At 42.5% G+C, this 27,011-nt stretch overlaps 2 long non-coding RNA genes across 4 annotated transcripts in view; one reads left to right on the top strand and one right to left on the bottom strand.

Moving 5' to 3' along the window:
• The window catches only part of LOC112661787 (uncharacterized), a 38,026-nt gene that overhangs the window by 8,224 nt on the left and 2,791 nt on the right, over positions 1 to 27,011 (top strand). The window contains exons 2-5 of one of the 3 annotated variants that reach the window (XR_003137967.3): positions 15,054 to 15,411; positions 22,839 to 23,088; positions 23,308 to 23,510; positions 24,373 to 25,817. This is a non-coding gene — a long non-coding RNA (uncharacterized LOC112661787). Of the gene's footprint in view, positions 1 to 15,053; positions 15,412 to 22,838; positions 23,089 to 23,307; positions 25,879 to 27,011 lie in introns of those variants that run through there. The other 2 variants (XR_003137965.3, XR_003137966.3) reach the window with 2 other exon arrangements.
• On the bottom strand, positions 16,676 to 22,145 carry LOC125754154 (uncharacterized). Its single transcript, XR_007407665.1, has 2 exons — positions 21,002 to 22,145; positions 16,676 to 19,334 (listed from the first exon to the last, which is right to left on the bottom strand). It is a non-coding gene; the product is annotated as an uncharacterized LOC125754154 (long non-coding RNA).

Here is a 27,011-nt window from a genome sequence, read left to right on the forward strand (position 1 = left end):
GCTAATGCATAAGTGAAACCAGTCCCCTAGTATATACACCCAAAAACCAACATCAACCTACCTCAAGGATGTTTGGTGCCCCCCCACCAAGTCTAATAAGAGTTCCAGGTGGCTGTACAAGGTCGGCCGACTCCCTGCATGGAGCCTGCTCCTCCTTCTGCCTGTGTCTCTGCCTCACTCTCTTTCTCTGTCCCTCATGAATAAATAAAATCTTTTTTTAAAAAAAGAAAAAAAACAAGGTCAGCCCGAGATAAGACTATTAAATTGGTTCAAGTTTACCTCTGGAACTTCCAGACTTTGCTTAGGTGTTCTCCACCTCACTCCACATGAGTGAGTGCCTTTCCAAGTGAAAACCTGCTCTGAAGGAGAGCTCTGACATGAGTCATTGTGGTAGCTCAGTTAGACAAATATTTACAGGATTCATGAGCCAGCAGAGCTGCTTACATACAAAGGTGAACACAAAACAATCTTGGCCTTTGGTGAGCTGACATCCAGTCTGCTCCTTACTGAGGGCATTAGCCTGGGAAATGATGGAGACTGCCTTCAATCTCTACATAAACAGGTGATTGTTCTGGAAGGGAGCCTGACCCAGTGGCCTCAAGGACTCTAGCTCATGCCCAGACTGCCTGGGTGCAGCCCCAGGTATGCTGAGAAGACGGGGGGCACATCCTGGCGGATGCTCCTCAACTGTCACTATCCACTGCACCAGGCTGTCAGCTCAGTAGGGGCCCTGGATATACCCCTCATTTCAACCAAAATCTGGGCTCTTCACTCTCCATAGTCCAATGCAACTCACCAAAGGGCGTTCTTCTTTGCATTCTGAGCCAGATCCATGCAGAAGATTGAAAGCTGGCTTGCAACTAGGAACCTGAGGCTCTGCTACTCTCGAGCAAAAGGCTTCTTGAGACTCCTTCAATATCAAATAGCTAATACATGCACGCATGCAGGCTTGCACACCCACACAGGTGCACACACCCACAGGCAAAATGAAGCAAACAGAAAGGAAATGAAAACAAAGACTCATTTCTCTTGTAGTGCAGACTGGCTTAAAATGTAGAGAACAATAACCAAATTTAAGGCTTTGGTAAAATATCTCTGAAAAGCTCATCACGCTCAAAATATGAGTTCACTTGTCTCTTCACCTACCGAGTAGTGGTTGCGGCTTCTGTCACCTGACAGTAACATGTTCTGTAGTATTACCTCACAGAAGGGCTCTTCTGTGTCTTAGCTTATTTTATACATCATCACAGGAGCAGAGAACCAAAGTCCTACACACCGATGCACTCCTCTCCCCTTTCAGAAATGAAGCACATACGTTTCTTTGCACCAACGGCAATCATATGACATATTTCACCTGCCTGGGAGAAATTAAATTTGAAATGAATCTGTGTATTTGGGCGCGTTGCCTTTGACACACAAGCAACATCATTCCATAAATAAAGGGGGCAGCACTAAGCCTCAGCCATCAGATCTCTTAAAGGACATCTCCACTGTATCTTTGATAAAATACAATTCAAATGAGTCATTTCTTCCCAAGCAAATTTTTACAATAATTTCTTAAAGCTCTCAGAGTCATAGTAATCACATATCAAATAAAAACATTCTTGAGATGTTTTTCATTTTCAATAGTGAAACTATTTATTGAAGCATCTCGGGTTTCTTTATCCTTCAGGCTGTATTTAAAGCCTTGGAGAAAAGTTCCAAGTGAGGCCAACAATGTCACTTGGAGGTCCTCGCTCCTACTTTATGGGTCATCCTTGGTCATTCCACTGCCCATCCTATGGTCCAGCCTCGCTGTACCACTGGCTGCATCCAGAATGCACCAAGCACCGTGGCTACACTTTGCATATAGTTCTCCAAACCTGCCTCCTACTCATCCCAGATAACTCAAGTCTGCCCTTTACGATCAATGTGTGTACCAGACTGTCTGGGAAGGCAGCCCTGTCCCCTGGGCAGTCTTGGTGAAATACCCCTTCCCTGGCTCCTCCTAGAGCACCCGCCTGCCCCCATCCTCCTGTGGAGCTGGGAGCAGAGCTCTGCTGGATGGCTTTGAATCTCAGCTCTCCCACTCACTAGCTGTGTGCCCCTTGGGCCACGTAACTCTTCTGCCTCTCAGTTTCATCATCTGTAAAATGCCGATAATGAGTACCCATTTGATAAAACTGGGGTAGTGATCAGACATTTTAAGAAATGTAAAAGCACTGGGGGTGCCTGGTGGCTCAATCAATTAAGTAAGCATCTGCTTTTGGTTCAAATCATGATCCCGGGGTCTTGAGATGGAACCCCGTGTTGGGTTCCCTGCTCCAAGGGGAGCCTGCTGCTCTCTCTCCCTCTGCCCCTGTTCCTGTGCTCTCTCATTCATACACTCTCTCAAAGAAGTAAAATCTTAAAAAAAAAGAAAAGAAAAAAAGAGAAGAAAAGAAAAAAGAAGAAAAGAAAAGAAAGAAAAGAAAAGAAAAGAAAAGAAAAGAAAAGGAAAGGAAAGGAAAAGAAAAGAAAGACATATCTCCAATATCCAGCAAATATTCTGGCACATGGAAAACATACTTCAAGAATGCTGAATGAACAAATGAATGAAATAAAAATATATATCCATGTATATTCACATTACATTCCTGCAACACTTCCCCCAAAAGACAATGTGATACCATAACTGCTTCAAAGAGGAAGTATGTTATTTCACACATCAATTCACCAACATCCTCTGAGGATTGTTTTTAGAACAGAAATAAATTCTATGCATACCTTATGGCATGAAGCTATTGCTTTTAAAGATAAAGGCATTCTCCAAAAATACTGATGTACTTCACCCAGAATATTCATTTTCAGCACTACAAATTCATGAAGGAAGAATGAAAAATTGAGAAATATATAAATTTCTCTCTTAAAGATGAAGGTTTGAAAAACATGGCCAACAGACCCATGAAAAGATGCTCAACATCACTGGACATCAGGGAAATACAAATAAAAACCACAATGAGATACCACCTCACAACAGTCAGAATGGCTAAAATTAACAACTCAGGAAACAACAGATGTTGGCAAGGATGCAGAGAAAGGGAAAACCTCTTACACTGTTGGTGGAAATGCAAGCTGGTGCAGCTACTCTGGAAAACAGTATGGAGGTTCCTCAAAAACTTAAAAATAGATCTACCCTATGACCCAGCAACTGCACTACTAGGTATTTACCTCAAAGGATACAAACATGGTGATTTGAAGGGGCACCCACACCCCAATGTTTACAGCAGCAATGTCACTATAGCCAAACTAGGGAAAGAGCCCAGATGTCCATCAACTGATGAATGGATAAAGATATACATGGAAGATATATAGTGGAATGTTACTCAGTCACCAAAAAGAATGAAATCCTGCCATTTGCAAGTACATGGAACTACAGGGTATTATGCTAAGTGAAATAGTTCAGTCAGAGGAAGATAAATATCACATGATTTCACTCATGTGGAATTTAAGAAACAAAACAGATAAACATAGCAGATGGGAAGGAAAAATAAAATAAGATTAAAATTAAGAGAGAAGCAAACCATAAGATACACTAAACTCTGGGAAACAAACGGGGTGGCTGGAGGGGGTGGGGTTGGGGGAATGAGGTAACTGGGTGGTGGGCATTAAGGAGGGAACGTGATGTGATGAGCAGTGGGTGTTAGATGCAACTGATGAATCACTAAATTCTACCACTGAAACTATTTTCAAAAAAAAAAAAGAAAGAAAGAAACGTGAATTGATTAAATAGGAAAAAAAGATATATGATCTCTTAAATTATCTTGTAGGAATTCAGCAATATTGAAAAACAAAATGTAGTCTTCCACTATGTAATCTCACAAAGGATGAGATTAAAAAAACAAACCAAAGACCTCAAAAACAAGAAAAGAAAAAAAGAAAACCTTAGTTATTTGTTCTGCTTATACCATAAGTTTTGAAGAGTTGCTAATCTTTTAAAGACCATGTGGCCTCCCCTTATATTCACCACCTTGTTCTCTGGGAAAGAGGTTAAAATATCCTGTAAAGGAAGCATATTCTGTTAAGGTGCTAAATGAGGAGACTCAAACAGTGAGCATTCCCTGGCTCAAACAACAGAAGGCAAAGCGTGCCCTCAGACTGAGCAGAGGGTGAGACACTGCTTCCACAAAGCCAAAAGGAAAAAAAAAGAAGCCCTAAGTCAGCTTGCCGCTGGAGAGTTGGCTTCGAGATCTAACTTCTCTTGGTTTTCACATCAACACTTTATTTTTGAATAGGTCTGTGATAAAAGCATTGCTCCTGCAACTGGCTGCTTTGTTGAAAGCAAAGTATTGTGCACTTAATTAAATAATACTGCTGGCATTATGGTGACTATTCAGAATAATCTTACATAAACTCATCGAAGTAGCCCCCCAAAAGCCCATTATAATAATAATAATAATAATAATAATAATATTTGAAGCTCATTTGAATAAATGTGTTGAGCAACAGACTGAATTCTGAGTCACCTATGACTCTTCTGTAGCATTGGTACTCAGAGTGTGGTCCGTGGACTAGCACCAGTTTGCAAAACATCCATTCTTCAACCAGGATGAGGGAAGGACACAAACGGAGAAGGGTTTAGAAATCTTTACGGCAAAAAAAAAAAAAAGGGAAAGTAAAGAAACTTTTACAGCAATTTGACATCATTGTGACATCCACTGTGTGCTCAGTGGACCCGTTCCTCTGAACAGGGTATAGGTCAGCTCAGAAGTCACATCATGACCCAATGTGGTCATGCACTGGTAGGGTCATCTCATAATGCATGACATTTTAAGGTTACTGTGTCAAGAATAACCCAAAAATGTATTTAAAAATGAGAAAAAGTAAGCATATAGTTATTTTTGTAACTTGCTACTTTTACATCTTTTTAAGTTTTATCATCCTCTCTAAATGTATAGTTTAACACTGCAACTAAATAAGGAAAGTAAAATTTGTATTATTTATTTACAACTCCAATTTACTGATAGCCTCTTTTTTTATGTACTCATTTTTTGGAGACAGAGAGTGAGAGAGGCAGAGGCAGAAGGAGAGGCAGGCTCTCCACAGAGCAGAGAGCCTGATGCGGGACTCATTCTAGGACCCTCGGATCATGACCTGAGCCAAAGGCAGACACTTCACCAGCTGAGCCACCCAGGCGCCCACTGATGTCCTCTTTTTGGTCAAGAGAAGACACATCTATTCTGAATGTGACAATCACAGTAAACCAAACAATGACAAAGAAACTGCTTTTGAAGAAATTAAGATGAGAAAACTTTGTATTTGTTTTACCTGGAAGGATGATCCCTCATACAACTGAATTCCATTTTGTGGCCATAATTGATGGCGAAGTGCTACACACACTGCGTGTCATTCGAAAAGATATATTGGCAAATGAAACAATGAAACAATGAAAGTGTAAGCATTATTTTACACAGAAAATGGTTTCTAAAAACTCAAAGATATATTTGCAAGAAATAGCACTAACTGAAAAGCAACAGAAGCAAATGTCCAAATTTCATACTTAAAAAAAAAAAAAAGATTGTTTTTGAAGGCTCCTTATGAAGCGGCACGAAAGACATAAAATTGCCCAGACATTAATGTAACGGTGCATCCAGTAAGTCTACTTGGAAATACTGGGTGAATCTGTGACCAAGAAAGGGTTGATCAAGTATCACTTCGCAAAAATATGATAAATATTATGTTTCCAGTGGGGGCTGCTTGCAGAGCCTCAATGCAGGAGCCAATCATGGACGGCTGCCCTGCTAAGTGACATGTACTTGAGCAGCACTCAGCAAACTGCTTCCTTGCTTGAGAAAGCCCTGCCACAATGTCAGCTGAGCAACACGCCTGGTGACATAGGACATGAAAGTTAATGCATTACCTTCAATACCCCTGTTTTTATTTTTGAAGAGTTACTTATTTGAGAGAGAGAACGAGTGGGGAGGAAGAGGCAGAGAGAGTGAGAATCTTCAAGCAGACTCCCCACTGAGCATGGAGCCCAATACAGGGCTCGATCTCATGACCCTGTGATGTGGTCATGATCCGAGTTGAAACCAAGAGTCGGATGCTTAACCGACTGAACCACTTAGGTGTTCCTATATTTCTGTCTTTATTATGTGATCTTATGGAAGATGAGCGCAAAGGAACTCAGTGTTTCCTAAGAAACCAGTTTTTTCCAGATTTTTAAAGATGTGACTCGCTCATTTGTCTGACTTAGTATTTTTAAATATTCTAACACTCTTATGCAAGGAAGAGATGCAGTGCTTCTTTAACGTATGTCTTTATATAATGATGCATCGTAGAGTCTGGAAATATATAAAACAAGATAATGATAGTGGCTAACTCTAAGGACAGTTACAGGGAGCTTTTTTCCCCCCTCCTTTGGCTTCTCTGTATTTATAACTTTTTTCTACACTGAATTATACTCATGTCATAAAGAAACAAAAGACCACAGAGTCAATAAAAGGGTTGCATGAGGTCAGCCATTTAAAAACAATTCTCAAGAGCTTTGCCCATCTAGGGGACCACGTGAGCTGTCAATTATGGATGAGCCCCATACACTACTCAGAACCACAAACTCATCACTCTGAATGTGATGACCTCACAGCTGAGGAAGAGGTCAATTAAAACACACAATGGCCCTGACCAGTAGCCACCTGCACACCCACAACTATGGGGCCAAGCAAAGAGAGTATTCATCCCTGGATGTGTCCATAACAAGACAACTGTGAACACAGCAGGATCGGCCATGCCAATCGAGGAACTCAAAGAACGCTGTTTCCTTCTCATAATAGTGGGGGGCCCTCCCAGGGGGTATATAGCACCTCACTGTCCATCCCCACTTCTCTTCTATCCAGCTCCCCACTTCTTCCTTCCACTTGCTTCAGGCTCTCAGAATAACACCTGTCGTGCTCCAGAGCCAACCAGGCTCAGTCAAGCATTTTTACACAATTTTTTAATAATCACTGCATTTATTTTTTTCTCCTTTATCAAGAGATACAAAAAAAAAAAGAGATACAGAAAGGAACAATATACAAATTTTGTGTATAAATGTCATCCAAAGTCATCCAAATGTAATCCAAAGCCTCCTGTCCCCAAACTGTCCCAAACTGATTATTGTTATTGTTGCCTTTACTATCACTATTAATGCTAAGAAGGGACCTGTTTTTAGGTAGGTAATATTTACAGTTTGCCAGTAAAGTTTCCCATGTTAAGCACACAATTCACAGCATCCCACAGCCCCTGGAAACAAGTATCTAATGCTCACAGATGCCTGTTTATAGAGCTTTCTAGTTGGAGACAGTGAAATATACACTCCTAGATGAGAAAGTAGAAGACCAAAATCCCTCCATCTCTGCTCAACCTCCACGCAGGTAAGCTGAGGCCGATCAGCCACTCTCTCTGCACCTAGCCCAGAGGCAATGTTAGCTGGCTTTGAGAATTGATATATCAGGTCTCTATGATCTCCCCCCTTCCAAGGGGTTCTCATCAGAGCCAGAGCAACAGGGCAATGTGTAGTTATGATTCATTTCACTTGCAAATGACAGAAGAGAAGTTGATTTTTTTAAAAATAATAATGGCTGCTTTTAAAAACAAGCTACCCAACTTAAAAACGGGCAAAGGACTTGAACAGACATTTCTGGAAAGCAGACATATAGCCAACAAGCACAAGAAAAGGTCGTCAACGTCACTCATCATTTGGGAAATGAATATCAAAACCACAATGAGATACCACCATTTCGCACCCATTAGGATGGCTACTATCAAAGTGGCAGAAAGTAAGTGTTGGTGAGAATGTGGGAAAAAATTGGATCACTTAGGCATTACTGGTAGGAATGTAAAGTGGTATAGCCACCATGAAAGGATGCATGGCAGCGCCTCAAACAGTAGAATTATCATATGATCCAGCAATTCCGCTTCTGGGTTTATACACAAAAGAAAAGAAAGCAGAGAATCAGACATATTTCTGTACATCAATGTTCGCAACAGCACTATTCACAACAGGCAAAAGATAGAAACAATTCAAATGTCTAACAATACATAAATGGGTAAACGAAATGTGGTACAGACATAGATGGCATGTTATTCAGTCTAAAAAGGAATGAAATTCTCATACATGCTACATTACAGATGAACCTAAAAGACATTCTGCTAGGTGAAATAAGCCAGACAAAAAGACTGCCCCAACTCCAGCCATCACATCAACAATCCATCAGGTAGGAAGGATAAAAGGAAAGAGAGTGCACATTCTTTAAATATTCTATGTCGTACGACAGTACAACTCAACAAGATGACCTTTTGAGTTCCCTCTTGTGATAAGATGATATAAGAAAAATAGCTCCCCTAGGGGCACCTGCATGGCTCAGTTGGTTAAGCACTGACTCTTCACTTCAGCTCAGGTCATAATCTCATGGTCACGATCTCAGGGTCATGGTATCAAGCCCCACCTTGGGCTTGTGCTCAGTGAGGAGTTTGCTTAAGATTCTCTCTCTCCTTCTCCCTTTTCCCCCTTTACCTGCTCACACATGTGTGTGTTTGCGCACACTCTCTCTCTCTCAAAAAAAAAAAAAAATAGCTCCCCTCTCTGAACACTGATGGTGATTTAGGCACTGTACCTGTACCTTTTCTCTGTTGCTCCTCACTCCTGCCTAGAGAGGTACAGACACCCTTGTCAGCATTTCATAGATGAGGAACATCAAGGCCAGGAGCCTTGAGCCATCAGAAAGGGGATGAATGTTTTTAGCATTAAAAACATTGTCCTTTGGGGGCACCTTAAGTGTCTGCCTTCAGCTCATGTCATGATCCCAGAGTTCTGGAATGAAGTCCTGTGTCAGGCTCCCTGGAGCTTGCTTCTCCTTCTCCCACTCCCCCTGCTTACACTCTTTCTCTTTCTCTCTCTCAAATAAATAAATAAAATATTTTTTAAAATTAAAAAAAAAAATTCTACCTGGAAGTCCAACCTTCCCTTTAGGGATACTACCTGGAGGTTGTACAGGGCCCTTCTGCTCACATTCTAGTGTCAGCACAGTCACATGGCTGCACTCTACTGCAAATGAAGCTGGGAAATGTGATCTTTTTCTTGGGGAGCATGCAGGAATTTTATTACTGAGGATGAAGGAAGAATAAGTATTGACAGACAGCAAGCCATCTTTGTACACATGAAAATTACCTTGAAAGTTTTTTTTTTAACACCAAGCTGAAAATCTTCAAGGTTTCATAGGATCACATGCAGAAAGGGGGAGCTTTAGGAAACAGCTGTGACCCAGTAAGTACTTGCTCCTTTGATGAGCTCACTTTGCAAAACAAAGAATCCAGGGATGTGCCGTACAAAGACCCTTATTCACCACACACCTATCCAAGGAAGAAAGACGTGCAGGTTGAGAATTGAGAAGCCCAGCAGAGAAAAGGAAAAGGAAAAGGAAAGAAAAGAAAAAAGACGAAGATAAAGGATGCCTCATCCCAGCCATTTCATAGAATTTGAAACATGGCAAGAAAGCTCTTATAATCTGGCTGCATTCAGTGCTGGCAGAGACCAGGAAGATTCATTGGCACATTCCTAACATTTCAGGTGGGGACATGTTTTCTTGATCCTGGACATCCAACCCCCTCAACTACGTGAGCATCCTGCCCTGGAGAACAAAGATGTAGCACCTTCAAAACATAGGGTTAGAGTTCCCCACACTGTGCTTCCCATTAAGTCTGTCTTTGCTTAAATATTTCACAGGCTGAGCACACGCTCTCACATATTCATTCTCACAGTTGAGAGAGAGAGAGAATGGGAGTTCCTATGAGTCATAGAAAATTTGGTTTTTAAAAAAATGGCATCAGGAAGAATCAGTAACACTCAACGCCCACATGTCTCGTCTCTTTAAAGCACATTGGGGGAAATTTTGCTTTTAGTGGTAACTTAACATTCTGTTGCTGCTATATATGTCATTTGCAGCAGAGACAAAATAACTAACAGCCTGGGAAGACTTTTATAGCCTGCCCATCCTTTTTAAGAGATGGCGTGGTCCCAATTTTGACCTCCTTTTTACTACTCTCCTTTCCTTTGGACAAAATCCATGTAATCCTCAGTAATACTAGAACAACTGTGTTACTGCGTATGCACACCTGATTCCCGTGCCTTTTCCATCCCCGACTTTGGCAAAGATCTGTTCGTAGAGGCAGAAAGCCCCTATACCCTTGTCCTGACCTCGTAGTAGCCATGGCCCTCATCCCAACTCAGCCCTCCTGGCATCTCCTGTCTCCTGCCAAGGCTACTGCCTCAAGTCAGGAAGCACTGCAGACCTAATGCCTGCAAACCAAATCCCATAGACAGTTCGAGGGTGTGCTTTGCTTGGGAAACCCAGCTTAAATGGCTTCTGTCTGATTCATCACTCCACCAACACGACACTACACAAAGTCATCTCTCGAGTTCTAAAATGCTTTAAACCTTCCCTTAATTTTAGCATTTATTACCCAACTTACATTACAGCTTTTCATATATGCCTTATCTCTGAATCACACATTCTAGTTTGTCCAAGACAGTCTTAGTTTAGCCTGCCATCAATACAATTCTTTTTCTGTCTTCTTTCTTTCCAGTTTGGAAGAGAAATTACACAGACACCCAATTCACTACCCAAATTTGTCTGTGACCTCCTTGATAACCAGACTCTGTCCTGGTCACCTTGCCATTCTCCAAGGACCTGCATATAGCACCTGAGCCAGGCAGGTGCACTGTACAAACTTGTTGAAAGGAAGAAAGGAAAAAAAGAAGGAGGGAGAGGGGAGTAGAAGAAGAAAGCGCTCTCTCCTACTCCTCTTGCTCAAAATCCAGTCATGTGTCCAATATAAGGAAGAGTATTTGAAAAAACTAGTTGATGAGGCACCTGGATGTCTCAGTTGGTTGAGCATCAACTTTTGGTTTCAGCTCAGGGTCATGATCTTAAGGTCCAGAGATCTCAGGTCAGGCTCTGTGCTTAGCGGAGAGTCTGCTTGAATTTCTCTCTCCTTCCCCCTCTTCCCCTCCCCCCTTGAAATAAATAAATAAAATCTTAAAAATAGAAAAGAAAAAATAACTACTTGAAGAAACAGCATTCTCCCACACTGAAGGTGTGCTCCCATAGGGAAGGATAAAACACAGTGGTTATGACATGAGGCTCTGTAGCTGTATGTCCAGATTCAAATTCTGGTTCTATCATTTACTCTTTATATGACTTTGAACAAACTGACTAACCTTTCTCACCTAAATTTCCTTATGCATATAATGGATGTAGTAAAAGTGCTCCCCATATACATGTGACCAACAAGCATATCACTGGGCATCAGAAAAGTGCATGTCAAAAACACAATGGAAAAAAAAAAAGAAAAAAAAACACAATGAAATACCACCTCACACCCACTAGGATGGCTATTATAAAAAAATTTTTTTAAGAAACTGATAATGGCATGTGTTAACCAGGATGTAGAAGAATCTGGAACCCTTGTGCACTACTGGTGGGATTATAAAGTGGTACAACTGTTATAAAACACAACTGTTATAAAACCTCCACAGTATGGAGGTTCCTCAAAAAATTAAACATGGAATTACCATAATATCCAACAACTCCACTGCTGGGTATATGCGCAAAAGAATTTAAAGAGGATCTTTCCTCTGTTCACCCATCTGTACACCCATATTCATAACAGCATTATTCACTAGCCAAGAGATGGAAGCAACTCAAGTATCAGTCAACAGATGAACAGATTTAAAAAATATGGTCTATACAAATAATGGAATAGCATTCAGCCTTAAAAAGGAAGGAAATTTTGTCTCATGCTACAACATGGAAGACATAAAGCTAGGTGAAATAAGCCAGTCATAGAGGAACAAATGCAGCATGATTCCACTGATGGGAGGTATCTAAAGCAGTCAAATTTACGGAGCCAGAAAGTATAATGGTGGCAACCAGCAGTAGTGGAAGGAAGAGAGAGGAACTGTTGTTTAGTGGAGACAGAGTTGCAGATTTGGCAGATGAAAATATCTGGAGATCTGCTTCATAACAGTGTGATTATACTTAACACCATTAAGCTGTACACTTAAAAATGGTTCGGATGGCCCACTTCATGTCATGTGTTTTTTACCACAATAAAAAATAATCAAAAAAATAAAAATAAAAAAAAATCATAAAGATGTGCCTTTCCATAGGCTGTTGTATGGATTAAATGGATTCACATGTGAAAAGCCTAGAACACTGGTTGGCACAGTCATAAATGTCATCTTTATTAATGAACCCACATCCTTTGTTCCACACTACATCAATGTGTAGAAATCCTTTTAGGTTTGGGGTCTTTTCTGTCTCATGTATTCTCACTTTTCTATCTCATGTATTACTCTCTAAGCTTTATTTGTCCTATCTACAAATTATTATTAGGTGTCCATCGCACTCAAATAAAAAAGTTATCACTTCCAAACACCACCTTGCCCGAAATTACTGAGTATTCATGGGCCCAAATCATTGAAAGTTAACTTAATTAAAACATATGGAATATATCCTGTTAAAAAAAATTCTTATTAGGACACTAAAAAATATCACATGAATTTTTAAGAAAAATATTATTTGCAACTTCTTTAATTTCATAAGATACAATTTGAAGTCTCAGATTATTTTCTTTGTCTTGAGTTTTTAATGGCCACCCAATTTATTGAATGGCAGGGGTCTGACTCGGCAGCAGTCGATGTCAAGAAAACACATGAGTGTTTTCAAAGGCAGTGTGATGGGTCTGTCCCGAATCTAACATAGTCAAAGGAAGCATTGAGCCCAGATCACAAAATGTAATGGTCTCTTATTTCTTAGGGACTATTCTGGTCACGACTTTCCAAGAACAATATGGGTAGAAAAAAAACAAATGTCCATAAAAATAAAATCAATATATGATAGCTCAAAAAATATTGTATAAAATGGGTTTTTAAAAAAAGCTAGTTGTGTTTTGTCTGCAAAAAAGACATTTAAGCAGATACGCATTTGAAATGTATGAGAGTCAGCCAAATATTTATCCATCCATTTGTTCGGCTTTAAAATTATTTGATAAAAATTCATTGAAAGATTTCTAGGAACTAGGCACCATGTTAGGTGTTAATTGTACCAGTCATGAGCAGAAACAGCCACCCTACTGTGTTATTCTAGAAGGCAAAAGTTGACATAATGATGGACACCATCTGAGGTCAGTATAAGGAAGCCCCGGCTGACAGAATGAGCCTAAGATGGGAAGGACCATTTAGGGAGGGGGTGATGTCCCCACCCTGGGACTATGCAGGTAGAGACAATATGAGCATTAGGAATGCCAAGAAGAAACTTCTACACTAGGTTCTAATGATCTGGTGTAGATAACAATCTACCTCTCCTCCAACTAGAAACACAATGAGCTCCAGTTTCAGAACACACTGAGTGGAGAATAATTTGGGTATATGATGTCCAAAGAAGTTTCATTTCAGTTAACCCTCTGAGCAAAGACCCAAAATGACTCAGACCTATCTGAAATCTGCAACAAAAATAATCAGCTCCCCTCTGCATGGAAGAATATTGATGACCCATTATTAGAATCTCAATTTTGCTTATGGTAGGACAGCATTCACCTAGAGGTCACACCCTCCCCTCTGAAACTTCATTGCAGCTTTGAAAAATATCACAAAGATAACAGCTAAAAATAGCTGGAAGCAACCAAGATGCCCTTTAATAGATGAACAGATAAGCAACCTACAGTATGTCCATAGCATGGAATATTATTTGGCCATGAAAAGAAATGAGCTATTGAACCACAGAAAGATGTAGAGGAAAGTTAAATGTACTAAATGAAAGAAGCCGTCTGAAAAGTACTACATACTGTATAGTCTAACTCTGTGACATTATGGAAAAGGCAAAACCATGGAAACAGGAGCGCCTGGGTGGCTCAGTGGTTGAACATCTGCCTTTGGCTCAGGGCATGATCCCAGATCCTGGCATCGAGTTCCACATCAGCCTTCCTGCATGGAGCCTGCTTCTCCCTCTGACTGTGTATCTGCCTGCCTCTCTGTATCTCTCATGAATAAATAAGTAAAATCTTAAAAAAAAAAAAAAAACCCATGGAGATAGTAACAAGGTTGGTGTTTGCTGGGGGTTCAGGGGAAGGAAGGGAGGGGTGAATAGGTGTAACAGGGGATTTTTAGGGTGGTGGAATTGCCCACTAGGATACTGTAATGATACATATATGGCATTACACATGTCCAATCCTACAGAATAGACAACACAGAGTGAACCTCAATATAAATTATGTACTTTAGTTGGTAATAATGTATATTGGTTCATCAATATAATGAATGCATCACACTTTAAAAAAAGAAATAAATATTTAAAAATTTAAAGACAATCTATGCTGAGACAGCAAAATATTAATAGATACATAGATAAATAGTAAATAAACAAATGAAAAAAAGTCATGAGGAAACTTCGCAGGCATGTCTTCCTTTACAGAAAAAAAATAATTCTCATTTCCAAAATCCAAAAACTATTGCAAAAGAATTCAATGTGGTATTTTCAAAGCATAATTATTGAGTATGAAATACAATGTGAAGATAAACCGCTTTGCATGTTTAGGTAAGGTCAACTGCAGGGCTGATAGCAAGCTGTGGGCGTCTGGAGTCACGTGATGGCGATCCCCTCGGACTGTCACCACATGTGTTCAAACGTGACTGACCCCAGCACGACTCAGGCTGGAATGAGAAACAGGATATGAGCGACCGGGCAAGGGTTCCCCTCTTTGCCAATCACCTGTCCTGCAACATTGGACAACTGGCTTTTACAGGTGTCTATTTTCCCAGGCAAGAAATGGACAGAATAGACCAGCTAGTAGTTTTCACACTGGTTCCCAATGGGAGAGAGCATCTGGGGACAGTGGGGGGGGGGGGGGGGGGGAGCGGACAGTGCAGGGCAGGAGCGCACTGGCTTCCACCAAAAGAGTTCCACTCTATTAGGAGGGGGTATTTATTGGGCTTTTCTGTACAATTTTAGTTATATAAAGGTCTCCTCAAGCTAAATAGTTCTTTTTTTTTTTTTAAGAGACATCTGGTTCCTTTTCCCTGAAGGTATTTGCTCAAGCCAAGGAATGAAGCACCTGTGAGTGAGGAGCAGATGAAAGCTGGAAACATAAAAACTTGAGAGAACCTTTTTTTCATTTTCAAGGGGATTATCGAGGGAGGAATGTACTTTGGCTCCCGTAAGCCCATCCAATATCTGATCTCCCACCTTGGCCACTGCTGCAGTTCTACAGGATGTCATCCAGAGTTCCAACTGCCTAAAGGAAGAAAGAATCCCATCTGGATTACCAGGGGCCCGTGTTTGGAGGGACCAGTGGGCACTATCTGGGTAATCTCCATACTCAGAAGGAAACAAATGTTTCTTCCAGGTTATTTACCAGGTAATAAGACAAACTAACAAAAAGAACAGAGGCAAATCCCCACGATGGTTTACCGACAAGAATCATGGACCCTTAAGTCATAAGAGCCCTAAATGAGGAAGGAAATAAAGCCACAGAGGGAAAGATACTGCAGCATGCCATGCAATGGGAGGCACATCTGTAACCCAAAGCTGGTCCTGCCAGTGATGATCTATTCTAAGCAAAGATCTAAATGAAGATCCTTTTGCTCAGTCACCAGCTTCTCTTTGCTTGCTGGTTGGTGTAAAAAGCATCTCAAAATCCTTACCTTCCTGGACTTAACAGTGAAGGAAGACCCAAGACAACAGCATGCCTGGAAGGAGCCAGTTCAGCTGGAGCCTGTCAGCCCAGCACCCCCAAGGGTCCTCCTCTGCCCTGAGAGGTCACCCAAAGTGTCCCCACCCCACCCAGAGAGGAGATGCCAGTCCTGCAGGGGAGCAGAGGGCAGTCTTATTGATAAGTACCTAGAAAACTAAGGCAACACCCACATCCCAGTTATTAAATCTGGAAAAGAAAATGTCACCACAGCGCATCATGCAGCTCACCTCTTACATTTATATAGTTATAATAATGTTAGAAGTGAACATTAATCTCACTGACATTTTTGCTTAACTACTCTGGAAGAATGGAGGAATGGAGAATGGAGGAAGGGGAGTAAACTCAACTCTCCTCTTCCTTAATAGAAAATCAATAATATCCAGATTGAAAGCTCAAGAAGAAGCGCCAGGAGCCCAGGACTTATAAATATGGACAGAAGAACAGCCAAGAACAGCTAAGGGAAGCTGGAAGGCAAAGAACGAGCACTTTTCATTATAAGCCCCGAAATACCATTTAACTTTATGCATATGTATTATGTTGAGAAAAAAAAAACAGCAATTAAAGTAGAAAACTGATAAAGGACATAAGAGGCCTTCAGAGTGAATAAACTCAATACTTGATGGGTGTTGTGTGGGAGATTTCTATGGATGGGTGAGAGCCCAGAGAGACATAAAACTTGGTCCTGTAGCACTGCCACTTGCTCCTGGCCAGGGCTGTCTCATTTGCCCAGTGTCTGACCAAAGCTCCATGGGGAGAAACTGGCACCAAATACATTTGTCTTCATGATTTTAGGAGCATGCTCATTTGTTTATTTAGGTCATGTCACAATACCAAAAAACTAAGCAAAACCCCAACAGCCCCATGTGCCTGTTTGGTACTGTACAAACCTCTTCCCCAAGTCCACGGGCAAATTCTTTTCATCCTTCGCCTTTCAGAAGCCTTGAAGCTTAAAGTGTAAATTAGTTTAAGAAGAAAAACCTTCTGAACGATAAGGTGGCAGTGTATATAGCAAGAGACTAAGACACATACCTCGATCACACAATTCCACTTCCAAGAATGTACCCTAGTCTTTGGAAAACTGTGGAGAATGATTTGTAGCCATGATTTCCAACCCTACAGGCATGTGAGAATACGGACTTCTAGGCTTCACCATCAAGAGAGCCTGATGTAACTGGTCTGTGATGGGTCCTGGGCACCCATATCCTGCAGTCAAGATAGAGAACTCTGGGATCATAATACAACAGAAAACACTCTAAATACTCAATGGAAAGGACGGGTTAAATCCATCACACTAGAACCCCACAATGGAATCCCAAACAATCTTAAAATAATGTGGCAGAAGGAAGATATTTCATTAAACATATTTATTGAGATGGACAGATATTTATAATGTGTTATTAAGTAAAAAAAACACCAGGTTATATAAACTTTGTAAATGTGATATGATCTACTTTTGGAAAAAGAGTATCTATAAAAGAATCGCCACTATTGTAGAATTAAATGCACCATTGTCAGTAGCCATAATGTCTGAGTGTGGAAAGATTTAAATATTTTTGTTTATGTGTGTGTTCTAATATTTCCACAATGAACAAAGTATTACAGATACCACCCTCTCAAGTTCCAAAATGCCCAGACATACCTCTTGTAAGCTTTAAACATTTTAATGCTGTTCATCTAGATTTCAGCTCACACCACCTCTGCTATAACCAATAAACCCACACACACATCCCCAGCCTTTTCCCGGGGCACTCCACTGCCTGCCAAGTCTCCAGGGTGGAAAAACAGCCCCTGGGTTTCAGCTTTCCTTTGCAGGTAACAAAGTTCGGCTGCCTGAAATCCAAACTATTCTGGTAACTTTGTTGTACTCACTGACCTTCTAAATTCAAAAAAAAAAAAATTTTTTTTTTCAAAAAGAAACCCATAAAATTTAATTTAATTAACTAATTAATTCACTAATTAATTCCAACTCTGAGGCTCGAGAAGGGAGCACCTAGATTTGGGACTGTGAGAAAGACAATGCGGAAATCCCAAACACACCCCCGATCCCTCCCATTTCCAGCCCCACTGCATCATTCACCATCACTGGTGGAAGATGCTGGAGCACTGGGGATACAGGGGTAGGTAGGAAGAACTGGTCCTAATAGACATTGGGAACATACACGCAGTTTCTTAAGAAGCTTGCAACAGGAGAAAGGGGCTGAGTTTCAGACCACTGAGAGGGAACAGAGCCTTGTGTTCTTAGCAAAGATGGCAGGCTTCCATTGCCTCTATCCTTCGCTGTAACCACCTGATGCCCACTCTCTGCCCGAAGCCCCTTCTTGGTTCCTTACATCAGAGCTGTCCACCAAAAAGAACCAAGCTGCGGTGTTTCAAAGAGTTATCTTCAGAAGCTTTTGAAACTTAAGATAAAAGCCATCCAGGAATTACAACCAAACCCCAAATATGAGGCTTTGGGTTCATATTTGAGAAGAAGGCTTTCACACGTGGCCCAGTTTAAACAGCCTACTCCCCAGGTCCTGCCTTTTTGCCACCCTAGTAGCAATCAGGCGGGACACCGGAGCAAGCAGGAAATCTAAAATTAGGTTTGACTACCTATAATGGAGGATTTATGGGATGGTTTAATTAGCAGTCTCAGGATGAAAACCCAAAGTGGAAGAAGGAGAAACATCTTTGTGGACATACCCAGTGGGCCTGCATGCACTCCGTGAACCTCACCTACAGCCAGGGAAGATGCAGGAAGGCAGAGGGACAGGGCAAGGACGCACTTCTTCCTTCTCCTAAGCTTGACACATGCCACATCCAATGGTGCAGTGGCCCTGGTCCCTTTACTTAAAAGGCAAACGGAGGTCTTGACACCACACAAAGAAACTAGGTGTTCTGAAGAACAGAAGAACCGGTTCGGTTGAATCCCCTCCTGAAATATTCTAAACCACAAGAACAATGCTCCAAAGGTCAAAAGAAGATTCTCCTGGACCACAACGTGTTGGTGAGTGTTGCCATTGCACCTGTGCTTTGCCATTTTCAGTACCTGGCAAGATCCTTCGAAAACTCCCAGAGTACCATTTTTGGGGAGCAATGTTAAAGACTAATTAAACTATGTGTTAACATAAATTCCATGTGTTCAGAGAGTTTTCAAGAAAATATGAGAAAAAAAACAAAGGGCTTGAGCCTGTGTGGGCAGGGGACGGAGACAGGATAACCAACTCTGTCCCCTGAAGTGGGGACCCACAGCTGAGTGCCCAGAGAAACCACTCATGGGTAGCGGTTTGGAAAGCAGGGGTCACTGGAGACTGGCATGACCACCCACAGTCCCCTTCTGTGCTCCCCTCGACAAAAGTTAGTGAGCCTGGACATCTCCCCTACAAGTGTTCCCAGCCAAGCTCTCTCCCCTCTCCGGGTGGCATCCCTGGACCCAGCAGGGAGTCGGAGATGCCAGCCTGAATCAGGGCCAAGCCAGAAAGAGAAATGAAAAAGCAGGGGCTGTGCTGTGGTTGGCTTCTTTTCCAGCGAAAAATATGGCTCCAGTTAGCAGGGCGGCTTTCTCTCTGCAAATCGACGTGACAATATTCCTATGAGTAGAAGAGTCCCTTGAAAAGAAACGTTGCATTTATTACAACACACAACAAAACCGGAGGACATCGTTGCTTTAAAAAAAAATCTTATTTTCTTAAAGGAGATTTCAACTTTCCATGGCAAAAGCACTTTCCAAGGTCCCTCTTGAGAAGGCTGGTATTTAGATGTGGTTTCTTAGCATACTGGAGCCTTCCTGGACATGGAACAGCAGGTGCCTCGGCCTATAGAAATCCCTTATAAGGAGATCAGCACAGAACAGTCCTTTTCTTTTTTAAAAAATATTCTATTTATTTATTCATGACAGACACAGGGAGAGAGAGAGAGAGGCAGAGACACAGGCAGAGGGAGAAGCAGGCTCCATGCAAGGAGCCCGACGTGGGACTCGATCCCGGGTCTCCAGAATCACACCTCGGGCTGAAGGCAGCGCTAAACCACTGAGCCACCCAGGATGCCCAAACAGTCCTTTTCTACATGAGTAATTAGCAGGAGGGTAAAATTCAGTATGACTCGGGTCCTCCTCAGACTTCTTTGAATGTGGTCTAGAAAGAGAGAGTTTAACCTTAACTCTAAGGCTCTGGTCACACGGTTATCATAATACAGGATTATTACAATATATGTGTTATAATGTAATATACATACACATAACCCATGTAATATTATATGTAAGAGCTTACATCTATTAAAAGATTTGGAGAGGAAAAATGCCACATAGAAATCATATTGAATAAAATAGAGCCAAGTGGGAAGCCTGGGTGGCTCAGCGGTTGAGCATCCCTCTTCAGCTCAGGTTGTGACCCTGGGGTCCTGGGATCGAGTCCCACGTTGGGCTCCCCGCAGGGAGCCTGCTTCTCCCTCTGCCTGTGTCTCTGCCTCTCTTTCTGTGTGTCTCATGAATAAACAAATAAAATCTTTAAAAAATAAATAAAAATAAATAAAACAGAGCCAAGCAGTGAAATAAGCCTGAAATGACCTAGGAAAGGAAACAGTGTTTGATATTTACTCTGTCTGGATACAGACGTGGATGGACTTTGTGTCATCATTGACTCTGGTTCGTTAGGATCATCAGCGTTTTCTAAGTTCCTGGGCTGTTTTATGGTCAAAAGGCCCAATTATTAAGTTTGAAGAGAATTCCCCAGAAAGAGCCCAGCAAAGTAAGTGTCAGCTATTGTCGTAGAAGAGGAGATCTCATCTACAGTATAGATGAGCCTATACTATAAGCAAACATCATAGGTAAGTGTTCAGGCACACATTGTGCTATGTCATCTAACCCGACCTGATTACCAAAAAGAAAAAAAAAGAAAAAAGAAAAAAAAAGAATGAAACACCAGATACCAATGTGATCTTACTACGATGGCATCCACTGTGTGAGGAGTCACCTCATAAAGAGGTATTTTTAGTGATTTTTAAGGGCAAGTATTCAGAAAAGTCCAAATCTCTGCTCCATGTGACCATGACCTAGCACTTGGTCACCCTGCTGCTAATTATCCAAATTCTGACTGCAGGTCACCGCTGACTCAAGCTCATGTCTGTCTGTAAGGCATTAAAAAGAAGCCATGTGGGAAGAAGAAGAGGGGAAAGTTTAAGGAGAGGGAGCTCTCCTAACCAGCCAGCGCTTGCTTGGAGTTAAGCACCCCTTCCAAGGCAGGCAACAAAGACAAAAAGAATCCTGGAAAAAACGTACCTTTCACATTCCAAGGAGCGGGCACAGATGGCCCCGGGGGCGGGTGGAGGGAGCCACAGGGCTCTGCAGGGCAGCTGGGAGATGCTCGTGCATAACCACTTGGATCTCCTGCCTCAGATGCAAGCAAGCTGCCTTGTGATGTTCCAGAAGGAAGTGTACCAGCAGAAAATACCATAACACTTCCTCTGCCACGAGCTGGAGGTAAGCATTTAAGGGAGAGACTTCATCCGTGCGCCTTCCTCACTCCAGGAACGTCGTCTCCCATTTGGCCCTTCTAGAAGATCATCGGGGACTGTGCAGCCCTCAGCGGAGAACAAGAGGGTTATTTGTGGGGCTGCTCCTGGGGAGGAGAGACTCAAATGCAGCGCTAGATTCTTCCCAAGCCGTGCTGGTTTCACAACACACATTTCTCTCCCTGCCTAAGAATCTGGCTTTTCCCTCGTGAACTTTTTTTCCTATTTTCGGGATGGTTGGGTCACTTCTAGTAACTGTGCTTGAGCGGAGCTGTCAGCCTCGGGCGTGGGCGGGCCCTTCCGACTCTGGTCTGCCTCACGGGACACTCACCCTCCGTCTCTGAGTCAGTTGCCTTTTCATGGAAATACTATTCAATGATCATTTTCATAAAAATTTGTGCTGGCGCGGTTTTGTTGCTCTTGACGCTGGCCCAAGTGTTTTTCTCTTCTGATTGATTTTTGGTCTAAACTCAGCATGTCTTTTTTGGTTGTTTATTTTTTAATATATTTCCATTTTTACTGGAGGGGAAACATTAGCGTCAATGTGATCCAGCTGCACCAGATCGGCCACACGACCCGCATTTATACATCCAAGAGGACGGGAAAAGGCTGTCCGCAGAAGCCGGAGGGCTGCTCCTGCCCGGACTCCGAAGGGAAGGCAGCCCTGCCAGTGGCTACCACACTAGGGGCCACTGGCCCCTGTCGACTTGTTTTTGCAGCGTGGGTGTTTCGGCAGCCCCTCCGATCTTGTACACCCAAGTCTGATCAGAATCCTCCCTCCGGGGCACCTGGGTGGCTCAGTGGTTGAGCATTGCCTCCAGCTCAGGGCGTGATCCCTGGGTCCTAGGGTCCTGTCCTGCATCGGGCTCCCCGCAGGGAGCCGGCTTCTCCCTCTGCCTGTGTCTCTGCCTCTCTCTGTGTCTCCAGTGAATAAATAAATAAAATCTTAAAAAAAAAAAAAAAAAAAAAAGAATTCTACCACCTTTTCGCATGTGGAAAGAACGTGTGGGTCCAGAGTTTGCAGGTTTAATGGAGCCCTCTGGGAAAGGGAACCGTCAATTGCTTTTTGCTTTATCGCTATCCGTTCTCAGGCCACGCTCCCAGACAGATGCCCTCTCTTCTCCTAAGCCGAATCTTTTTCAAAGCTAAGCACGGGCACTGTGTACGTAAGCCATGTGTTCCCAAAGAGGCTAAAATCAGTTCTCGGAGGATGAGAAAAAGTCTTCACTCTTTTCTTGTATAAAGTACAGACTACACCTGAATGTAGACAGACATATAAATGTATAATGTGAAATTCCTAAACAGATAGGGTATCTGTGCTGTTAGATTAGTACATGGGAGAAGGAGGATTTGGGGGAAAATGGTTGAAAAGACTCCACCTGCAGTGGATTGGTCAGGAAAAATAGTTGAAAACACTAATTTAAGCCTAAGGGTAACTGCATCACAAAACGTTGTCTCTTCGCCACTTGTTAAGCACCGAAGCCTCAGTGATAAAGTAAATGCTGTCTGCACTTACTCGCATCTGTTTAGGATGTCCCCATCGTTATTCCCGTGAGAGCAATGCTACCCTGACAGGCTCTTTTTTTTTTTTTTTTTCCTGACAGGCTCTTCAACCAACGACTCACACACACACACATCACCCCTTGCTTTAGAAGCCAGTGGGTGTCGAGCAGAAGAAACAAAACCAGAGAGAAACAAAAAAATAAATAAAAAATAAAAAAGGACAGAAATAGGAGTGAACGATCTGAGACAAATGAAGCTGAGGAGTGTACTTATTCAAAAACATCAACCTATTTTTTTTTTAAGTGTCTACCAACCGAAGATTTCTCAGGACATCGTTTCATTCCATATTAAGTAAGTATCCAGGGAGCAATCTTTGCCTTGCCTGAGTCTGTTATGAATCTTGCTTATTCCAGAAGGGAAGCATGCATTTAACTTTCTCAAATACATGATATGCAATTCTTATTTCACTTGCTTGGAGCAAAGACTAAAAACTAGTGTTCAATCTTGTTCTCCGTGCCAGTGCAAACATAACGAATCCTGATCCTCATTTCCACTACTTCTTTAATCTAGGGTGGACCAGAATTTATTCTCCACCTCTCAGGACCCAGCTTGTATTTCCAACAGCACCAGCCGTGATGCTGCCGCACGTCTTCCTGACCTGAACTGGCCATCTCTTGCCAGAGAAAGAAATGGAGTCGTTTTACCCATGATCTCTGAAGTTATGTACACCAGCATCACAGGCTATAGAAATAACATTGCGACGAACTCAAATGGTAATTTACGGAGCACGGACAGTGAGTGGAGCGTGTTTTCTGTCCTAAAAATCCCAGTCTAGGGCAGACTTATGAATAATTTTAAAAAATCAGGAAGTCTGTGAAAATCCCCCCACTGTCTTATAAAGACTGCAGGGTGCTCATCAAATCTCCTAAGACCTCTGGGTCCCTCCCCCTCTGAGGAGGTCCCTGGACCTGACTCCTAATGGCCAAAGCCAAGGAACGCAGGCACCTGCCTCCAGCAAATCCACTCCGATTCCCTCTCATTCCCAGACACAAATTTCCATGAAAACCAGACACAGGACAGAAAGCAGAGCAGGATATTCCAAAATCGCTTCAGATCTGCAGCCTGATTTCATTAGACTCGCCGGCTTGTTTCTTTTAGCCCTTGTGTGTGCCCACGGCAGGTGAAATTTCGCTGGCGCTGCCGTCTATCTACAACATCCATGCCGTCCATACACTTACGGAGACCAGGCTCTTGCAGGAGAGATAGGAGACTGTGATGCCGAGGGGGACACGTATCTGTCCAGAGGTCAGCAGGAGGAGGGAGGCACTAGGCGATGCTCAGAATCCTTGACGAGGTGGGTCTACGGGGTGCCACTTGTCATGTCGCTGAACCCACCCCCACAGCCCTATAGCATATGAAAGCCTGAAGGGAAAAACTCCATAGTTGTCGTTATTAATCCAAGTCTAACTAAATACAGCCGCTTCCAAGAGCACATGTTGGCCATTTCACACCACAGACACCCAACCTGAGAAGCCTGTGGGGAACCCACTGGGGGTGGGGCCCTTCTCTCACCTTCTTCCTGCCACAGCAGCACCCACCGGCTGACAATCCCACATTCGACACTTTGTCACCAAGGTCTTCCCGGATGAAGTGGCAAGGACCCAGCGCAGGAGCGACTGGACATCAACCCTGCCTTGGGAGCCACCCGGCCAGCCTAAAGCTCTGCTTGCCAGCGATGACACGGATTTTCCTCCAAGATCTTAAGCACATGTGGCTTACATCAATGTGGTCTCGTATCCACTCTCTGTTGAGACCACTTGCCTCGCACATTCTCATATTTACACATGTTCACTGAACGTAACCCCAAGTGAATTATTTAAGAAGCCTTAATGTGCTTCAGACTTCGCAAATATAATTTAGACCTTAAATTAAATTTGTACTCCCCTGGGAAACCGGTAGGTTGAACGCGGCCTACGGCATCCAGTGGACGGCAGTAGCCCCAGAAGGGAATTTCAGTTTACCTCCGGGAGGATCTCACCTGGTGGCCCATGCTCCGTGTTGAACGGAACGGGATTCGACTGCAAAATGGGATTTGTTGCCCACATCTGAAAGCAGTGGAGCCGACCGAGCGCGAGATAAGTATTCTTGCTTTTTTGTTTGTCCCCCGATGGCCTTCACAACGGAGCATCCCAGCAACCAGAGATGTGCTACTAGTACAGACGAGAACACACAGCCCCGTTTGTCAGTTTTGAGGCTTGGGGGTTTTTAAATATAAATCCCAATATTCTCTTTCCCCTGTGTTCGGTTGCCAATAACTGAACAAATGAGGTGTTAAATTTGACACAGTGATTAGATTTGAGAAAAGCCACATGCATCCATTCCACTTAACGCAGTTTTGTTTTGTCTTCTGTTTCTTTACAGTAAGCATTGCCCACTGGGAAAAATACAGCAGAATAGGGACAGTGAAATTCCCTTATCATGCACTAGTGATAATGAAAGCAAACCATTTACAAGGAAGCACAGACTAGGAGTTTGCTGCTGCAGACCAGGCACTAGAACTGAAAACAAATTTCTTATTCAGGGAAATGCGAATGAGGAAGATCTACAGTGGGGGTCTTTTACTTTGCATAAAAATTAAATTAAATCTGAACTCTAAAGCACGCATAAGGTAAAGAGCTAAGTTATTCAAAGACTCATCACACACAGCACATTGATAATAACAAGTAGCATATGAACCACACACGACTGACTTCATAAGACTTTGCCATGAGCTGGTGCGTTACTTAAGAGGGAGAGGCCTGTGTTAGAGGAACCTGCCATTACCAAATTGTGTGAATACGTGCTCTTGAAAGTTAATCCTGCAACAATCCATCTCACTGATGTTCTTTCCAGCACCTCAAGAATGCTATCCTTCAAAATGATAAAGTGCATTATTCTCAAGAAACTGTCCACCGGCAAAACAAGAAATTTGTCATCATGCTGGAATTATCTTTAAATAAGGGAATATTCAAGTAAGAATTTTTTTACTCATGAAGTTGTCAGAGCATGATTCCAATAAAAGCAGCACTACTCGTTCGTTACCAGGCATGCAAAGCCTCAGCCTGAAAGCAGAGATTTTATTTTGCTCTTTAAAAGCATGAAGTGAGTCAACAGGAAATTATATATACATTTTCCCTCCAATTTGAAAACTGCAAATTTAGTACTGAATATGTCATGCTAGCACTCAATGTTTTACTGCTATCATATCTGGTTCCACAGTGATATTCTGGGTGAGATCCAAAGGAGACACAAAGTCACAAAATTCTACTCCTGTGATCGAGTTTTATAATGGATTTCATGGTTACTGATTATATCAAATATGAATCCAAAGATTCGTATCCAAAGATTCTAAACCTGCACTAATAATACAGTAGCCACTACACACACGCGGCCACTGAGCCCTTGAAACACGGTCAGTCCAGACAGAGATGTGCTGTAAGTGCAAACCCCACACTGGATTTGGAAGATCTAATATAAAAAATAATAATATTAAATATCCCACCAATCTTTATATGCATTACACTTGAAACGATAATATTTTGGACATGTTGCGTTACATGAAACAGATTATTAAAATTAATTTAACTGGGGTTTTTTTTCTTTCTTTTTTTTAAAGATTTTATTTCTTTATTTGAGAGAGAGAGAGAGAGAGCACAAGCAGGAGGCAGGGGCAGAGGGAAAAAGCAGAACTCAATCCCAGGACCCCGGGATCATGAGCTGAGTGGAAGGCAGACGCTCAACTGACTGAACCACCCAGGAGCCCCTCCTTTTCTTCTTAATGGAAAATTTTAAATAAGCCATGAGACTTGCACTCTATTTTCTCTGCCCAGCACTGCCCAGCACTCCTGACTCCACCTCTGCATCACCCTGCTCCCTCCTTGTCACCTCTATAAGTGGGCCCTCTGCTCCATCCAACCAAGAGGATTCCGGACACCAGAGCCTCTTGCACAGATTCCAGGACTTGGTTCTGCAAGTCCTTACCTAACTCTGGCCTTAACACTCCCAAGCCTCACTCTGCTATTCTGGAAAATGGGAGGATTAAGGGACCCTCCTTGAAAGAGCCGTGGTGAGCGGGGCAACACATGCCCCAGGCCTGCCCCATCCCTGATGCAGTCACTGTCCCTCAATCAGCCAAAAACCACATTCTCCCTTTCCTATTGCAAGATCCTCTCCTCCCTACCTCTTAACTTCACACTTGGGATATTGAAGTTAAGTGTCTAGGTTGGTCCCTCCAA

The sequence above is a fragment of the Canis lupus genome, chromosome 31 (assembly GCF_003254725.2).
Source record: "Canis lupus dingo isolate Sandy chromosome 31, ASM325472v2, whole genome shotgun sequence".
Lineage (NCBI taxonomy): Eukaryota > Metazoa > Chordata > Mammalia > Carnivora > Canidae > Canis > Canis lupus.